This window comes from Eptesicus fuscus, chromosome 12 (assembly GCF_027574615.1).
Source record: "Eptesicus fuscus isolate TK198812 chromosome 12, DD_ASM_mEF_20220401, whole genome shotgun sequence".
In the NCBI taxonomy this organism is placed as follows: domain Eukaryota; kingdom Metazoa; phylum Chordata; class Mammalia; order Chiroptera; family Vespertilionidae; genus Eptesicus; species Eptesicus fuscus.
Window position 1 is genome coordinate 14,561,318 of NC_072484.1, and position 7,589 is coordinate 14,568,906.

The 7,589-nt window shown below is 44.6% G+C and overlaps 1 pseudogene; it reads right to left on the reverse strand.

Annotated features, from left to right (window-relative positions):
• Window positions 1–3,188: 3,188 nt before the first annotated feature.
• LOC103285710 (translationally-controlled tumor protein-like) lies at window positions 3,189–3,695 on the reverse strand (annotated as a pseudogene).
• Window positions 3,696–7,589: the final 3,894 nt, after the last annotated feature.

Sequence of the window (7,589 nt, forward strand, 5' to 3'; positions counted from 1 at the left end):
AAGTAGGAACCTGCAACAGCATCACACCACAAACTACGGAAGATTCCTAGCAAATGCCAAGAAAGCTAGACTGAGATGAGGGAGTAAGCCCACAGTTGACACATGCTGCCAAAGTCTGATAAGAATATGTATTTTGCCCAGCTGGCATGGCTCAATGGTTGGGCTTTGACCATGAATCAGGAGGTTATGGTTCAATTTGCAGTTTGATTTTATTAACATATCAATAAAATATATTTTAAAAAGAATATGTATTTCTTCATAAGTATTTGTGAACACCAAGAGGAACATATCAAGGATTCTTAGAGAGCTGAAATCCAGTTTCATAGGCAGCACAGGAAAGAGGTAGGAAAGAAATATCATTAAAAAAAAAATATATATATATGTATTTTATTGATTTCAGAGAGGAAGGGAGAGGGAGATAGAGATAGAAACACCAATGATGAAAGAGAATCATTGATTAGCTGTCTCCTACATGCCCCACACTGGGGTTCGAGCTCACAACCCGGGCATGTCCCCTGACTGGGGATTGAACCATGACATCCTGGTTCATAGGTCAACACTCAACCACTGAGCCATGCTGGCTGAGCAGAAAGAAATATCTTGATGAACAGAGCACTACTGCTTATAGTGAGGTCAGGAATGAAAGGGTAATTAAAAAAAATTGGTATGTTGGTAGTCTGTTGCTGTTGCCTGAGAGTGATGAGGAATAGATAGCCAGCAGCTGATCATATCCAGAAGGTATGTACCCTAAAGAGCTTGCTGTGAATAGCACTGGTTGAGGAACACAAAACCTGAGAAAGCCTGTGCCCTTAGGGTAAGGAAATTAAAGCTACAGGGAAAGAGGACTGGGAAATTCAGAGATGGCAGGCTTGAGATCATCCAACAAAATGAAATAGAAAAGCAAACTATAAATTTGCAAAGAAGTTGATAGATATGGGAGACAAAGCAGACCCATATATTCATAATTAGTTTCTGAAGAAGAAAACAAGTGTTGGAAAATATGTAAACAAGATATTTAATATAATCTTTTCCCCTAATGGGCTATCTGAGTTGTGCATACAAAGATGTCCAGAATGGGGCTCAACAAAAGTTGACAATTGTGATTTCTAGGCAGAAAGATATTGGTGTGTTTTTTTTGTACTTTTATGAATCATTTGAAAATGAGGATGTGCTTTTAAAGTCTAAATAAAAACATTATTCTAAAATCAATAAACAAAGGCATAGTGTTGGGGCCATTTGACCTTTGACTCCTTTCATCCCTGGCCTGCTTTTCCTCCTCTACTCTACAGATGGTCACTCTATATGGAAGGTCATCTACATGTCTACAGATTGTGTGGTCTAAACTAGAGGCTAGGAAATGAGACCACTCATCTGGTGGTGTTGTAAGGATGCTGGGAATAATATGCTCTCTTGCCTGCAATTAAGTCCTTTCGGGCCAACCTCTCTGTGCCAAGGATGGGGCCAGAATTCAGAAATTAGAAATCACAAGCCATTGATAACTCTGAGATCACAAAACAATACTGCCTACTTCATGCCAGTGAGCAAGGAGGGCTTGCAGAAGACATTTTCATATTTCTTTTACAAAATCACTGGCATAGCTCTGTTAGGAAAACACTAAGTGTTTTGGCTGTGGAAACTTGGTTTGTGGAACAAACGGCCTATTTGTTGAGTGCTACTATGTGACAGGTACATCATTTCATTTAATCTTCATCAGAACCCTATGACATGCATATACCACTTAGAGGTGAGGAAACTGAAGTTCAGAGAGGGTAAGTCATCTAAAGTTACATAGCTACTAAGTGGCGGAGTTAAAACCAAAACCAGGTCTGTCTGGGAAACTTGTATCTCTTCTCAATAAAGGCTTGCAGACAAAAAAACTCTCTCCACAGAAATTAAAGTTTGCAGGGCAAATCCTTCAGATTTTATGAGTCAAACCAATTTAAGAGCTACAGAAAGTGGGAAGAACAGAGACTTTGGTTGGTATTTTCAGAATTTCCTATAAATATCAATTGAGAAGTCTGTGACACAGGAAGCAGTGACTAAGGGATTCGTCATGGCTTAAACCAATTTGCTGGGAGCCAGAGGACCATGAGACAGGAAAACTTGGTGGACTGGCCTTGCATACCCATCTGTCTTTCTGCAGATGTCCAGATTCAAATGCTAAGTGGGATACTTAGGCAGTATTTGTAATAATAAATGCTGAAAATAAGCCTTAGTGTGCATCAGAGAGGGAATGGTTAAATAAACTGCAGCCATACCTATGCAGACATAAAGAAGAATAACATCAGGTCCTATGTGTTGATGCAGAATGATCTCCAGGACATATAGGTAGGTAAAAAACAAACAAACAAATAAAAAATAAAAAACCCCAAAACAAGATTCAGACCAGTATATTTTTATGCTCTCATTTATGTTAAAAATATATATTAGATTGAATGATATTACAATCCTGCTTTTGTAGGTAAAATATGTTTCAACAGTGGCAATTTCATATGGTTCTACATACACACACACACACACACACACACACACACACACACATATACCACACACACTAAAAGGGGATGCATCCTGGGCAGGTGACTGGGGACTAGAAGTCTGCGGTAAGAAGGACAGGGAATTTACTACCAAGAGCAAGTATCACTTTGTAAAATAAAAATAATAAAAAGAAAAACAAAATATACTTGACACATTCAAACTGAGGTTATGGCTTCTCCAATTTATGACAGTTTCTTGATCCAAATATTTAAAATTTGAGTCAGGTTTTCATTAAATTCTGGTGTGACAAATGGGGTATATTTACTTTTCTGTTTTGAGAACATTGAACAAAAAGGATCATTTAATCACTGTACTGGTGAGAACATGGCATGGATTGGAGATGGGAGCAGATGTTTAAAAATGGAAGGGGGGAAGGCAACACTCACACAGTTCTCTCTCTCCTTTCCGTATTCCTCTCCTGTGGTACAAACTTCTGTTGTTGTTCTTTTTTAATTTAAATTCATTTTATTTTCAGATGACCTACATGACATGTTCTTCTTAAAAGCAATGCCTCTGCTCCAAATAAATCAGGGTCAAAATAAATGAAGAGCTCAAGATACCATCAGCCCCATTTGTGCTGGTCCTGGTGTGTGGATGGAAAGCAGCAGCCAGATATGATGACAGGTGATAGATCTAAATTACAAAATTTGTTAACATTGTTCCATTTCTAAACCACCCTTAAAGAAAATCATATATGGGGTCACCCCATTCTCATGGTAGTCCAGCAGAGCAACCAGGCCGTCTGGATTCATGTTCTCACCAATAAAGAACTGGTAGTTTTTGAAATTAGCAAGGATGTGCTTCCTTTGTTCTATAGCCCCCGTCATAAAAGGCTCTACTCTTTCTGGTCTCTGTTCTTCAAGCTTCCCTTCCATTGGTTTCATGTAATCTCTGATGTAGTTCTTGTAGACTTCTTTAAGAAGCTGATTTCCTGCAAATGACGGTTCATGACCATATCACCAGTGATTACTATGCTTCCAGTACCTTCCCTCTGGGCCTTCAGCGGAGGCATTTCCACCAATAAGCGAGTCATCAATGTTACCCTCTGTCCTACTGACCATCTTCCCCTTCACCATCAGGCACAGGCCATCTGCGATCTCCTGGATCTTGTAGATGTCAGAGAACATCTCATCATGGCTGATGAGGTCACAGGTGATCATGATGGCAGTTGGAAAAGATAACAGAAGTGGTGGTAGCAGGGACCAGAACTCTGAGCAAGCGCCATGCCCAGTGGCACTGGGGAGGTGGGTGAAGGAGGGAGAGGAACCTCTGATTTTTTTAAAGAGATGATGCAATGTGACAGCAGATGTAGTAAGACTAACCACATTGGTCAAACAGACCTCCACCTCATTGGGTCAGAGAAAAAATATAGTTTAGATTCAGTGATTTTGTTAGATTATAAAGATGGCCAACTGTTGGGGTCAAAATGCCCGTGGCTCAATTTGTCAGTTATACAAATTCAGTTTTTGAGAATATTTGGGAATCAAAGAGGGGCTGTGATACTTTGACATAAACTAAAGTGATCTCAGAAGAATAGTTACCTCCATAGAGAATTCTAGCCCTAGAAAGAATATTATCTATGGTGGATTAATTACAGGAATGGCCCTCATTTGTGTATGTCTCCTTGTTGTGCCTTTGGGGTTTTGTCACACTGACTATAGGCTTGGTCATGTAACTTGCTTTGGGCAATGGGACAGTAGCAAATGTAATGTAAGCAGAGACATGAAAAGCATTCCAGTACTGGCCCTCCTCTCATTGCTCTTGAGATCCTGCTGAGCTGCCATGTTGAATTAGCCTGGTAAAGGTTGAGAGACTACACACATTGAGATGAGCCATCCCAGCTGAGTCATCTTACATCAGCCAGACCCCAGCAGACCTGGCAACTGACAGCAGACACATGAGTGTGCCCAGTCAACATAAACTGAATCCAGTCCAAATAGGCAGAATCACCCAGCTGAGCCCACCACAAACTGCCATTTCTTAGGATAATGACTAAACAAAGGATGGTTGTTTTGAGTCATTATATTTTGGACTAGTTTATAATGTAGCAATATCTATCTGGTATAATATCCTTGCTTTTTAATATTTGATATAAAAATATAAAAAATAATATACTTCTTTCTAATTAATCCAATCAACTCTTTTTTAAAAATTTTCTTTATTTATTGAATCAGTCTGTAGTGAGTTTCTTTCTGGACCAACAGTTCTTTTGAGACCCAATTTCAATGTCCACCAGTTCCTTATGTGTACATGTCAGCACTGACTTTTCAGTTCTGGATGGTGGACAAACGGTGGTAATGCAGGTCCGACTCCCTCTGGTTTGGTCTCGCCCGGACCCAGGGGCGTGGCCTCACCTGGACTCAGGGGCGTGCGGCCTCACCCGGATCCAGGGGCGTGCGGTCTCCCCTGGACCCAGGGGTGCACGGCCTCACCCGGGCCCAGGGGCGCGTGGCCTCTCCCGGACCCAGGGGCGTGGCCTCACCCGGACCCGGGACCCAGCCTCACCCGGACCTGGGGGTGCACGGCCTCACCCGGACCTGGGGGCGTGCGGCCTCACCCAGGCCCAGGACCCAGCCTCACCTGGACCCAGGGCCGCGTGGCCTCTCCTGGACCCAGGGGTGCGGCCTCACCTGGACCCAGGTCCCGGCCTCACCCGGACCCAGGGGTGCGTGGCCTCACCCGGACCCAGGGGTGTGCAGCCTCACCCGGATCCAGGGGCGCGTGGCCTCGCCTGGACCCAGGGCCCAGCGGGGCTTCGTCTTCTTGATCCCAATTCCTGTCAGTCAATTCCCTCTCAGCAATTCCTTCGGCCATTTTCTCAAAGTTCCGGGGCAGCTGCCGGGGAATTCGCTGGGCGGCAGGCTCGGCGAAGCTCCGGTGAGCCCGGTGCGTGGCAGCGGGCTGGTCCGAGGTCGCTGCGACGGTGCTGGGGTCTGCAGTGGCGGCCGGTCGCCGGGTGAGCACTCCTGGATCCGGGACCCAGCGGGGCCTCGTCTTCCCAGTCCCAACTCCGATCGGTCAATTCCTTCTCAGCAATTCCTCCGGCCATTTTCTCAAAGTTCCAGGGAAGCTGCCGGGAAGCTCCGGTGCGCCCGGTGCGTGGCGGCGGGCTGGTCCGAGGTCACTGTGACGGCGCTCGGGTCTGCAGCGGCAGCCGGTCGCCGGGCGTGCGCACCTGGCCGCTTCCGGGGCGCAGAGATTCTCAAAGGACTCGGAGGTCAGCAAGCACAGAGTCTCCCACCCCATGTCCCCCAGGGGCTCATCTGTCCATGCTCGGCAGCTGTCCCCTCAGCCGGAGACCGCCGGGGGAACCGCACTGAGCACGTTCTAGGCCGCCATTGTGTCGCCAGAGCCGTAGTTCTTAAAGTGTGATCTTTGGCTCACTGGCATCAGCATCATCCCGCGTCCCCCTCTCTTTTATTCTAGTTGTAGAGCATCCACTCAGCCAGCCCTCCGGTGGTTCTGGATGGTGTCTGCTCTGTTTTCCAGTTGTAGTTTCAAAATTGTTGTGGTAGGCAACAATCAGGCGTCTGCCCTATGCTGCCATCTTGGTCTCTCCTCCAATCAACTCTTGAATATCTGAATAAATGGAGAATAAGGACATGATGGAAAATCAAAATGCACTAACAACCCCAAATTCTAAAATCTGTTGAAAAACTTTTGGAGCTGGCTGGTGATGATGGTGGCACAACAATATGAATATACTTAATGCCACTGAAATGTACACTTAACAATAGTTGCAGTGGTAAAGTTTATGTTATATATATTTGACCACAATAAAGAAAACAAAAACAATTACATTATCTGTTACTAGCTTCAACTTGATTCTTCATTCTGGCCTGAATCAAGTAAAATAATAATAATAATAATAATAATAATAATAATAATAATAATAAAGGACTTCTGTGGGTCTGATTTTACCCATTGTCCCTCCTTTGCCATGGGTACTAATGAGCAGTGAAAGGGAAAAGGCAGCAGCTGTCGGGGAGGGGGAGAAACAAGAGATCTGGATAATCAGTTTCTGGTTAATGAGTGAACTAGCACCAGGGGTCTACCATAGGTGAACACTTTTCTCTCCTGCAGTCTTTTGATCAGCCTGAATCATAATCAGCTAAGACATGCTGTGGCTCCTCAGTTATGCACATTCAACGCTTACTTCAGCTGAATACTCCAAAGTAGTATGTGACCAACTCTAAAGATGTGTACTCTGCCTACTTCTAAAAATGAATTTGATGTGGTAGAAAGTCTACTATGGTAGAGATAGGAAGGGATGTTTGTATCAGGAGCTGGTGGTTAGATGCTTCTAGTACCCGCTATATTCCCATGGCCTACCATAGAGGTATCCTGAGGAGAGAGTCTGAACATGCCAATGGCTTTCTGTGTCTTTCTAGGTGGGCAGCCTAGAGGTGCTAGGGAGTAAATGCCCCCAGGAGTGACTTCTAACCCGTGAGGGACAGGAGATGGTGGACAGAGACTCAATTTCCTTGATCCTTAGTGGGACAGCTAGACATGGTTCGACACAGTCACTTGGAGGACCTCCGTTGCTCTTACTGATACCCACCTGTTTCTTGTCACACTTCCTGTTAGTTCTTCTTCCTTCCTTGAAGTGAAACAGGGAAGTGTTTCCTGGGATCACAAATAAGCCACTTGCATCCAATAATTCATTTCAGTGTCTGCTTTTGGAAGGAGGGAATCCCAATACAACAGAGTTACCACAACTGGTATTCAGTAGACTCCTAGCTTCTTAGCAGGTAGGCTAAGGAAAACACAAACCGTACTCATCAACAGAGCCAAGTCTGAACCATTAGTTATTAAGATAGCCTCCTTTTTCAATTAATCATCTTGGTGTTATAGGAACTTCTCACGCCTCCTCCAGGTCATTGCCTAGGAAATCCTAGTCTTCTAACTGGAATGACTCCCAACCGCCCCCCTCCCACCACCACCATTCCCTCTGCCCCTCTCCCCCTCCCAGGGTGAGGGCCCATTTTGGGCTCTAGAGCAGTTTGATAAGGGTTATTAAGGATGGAAGGGTGAAGAAGGGTCCTGAGAGA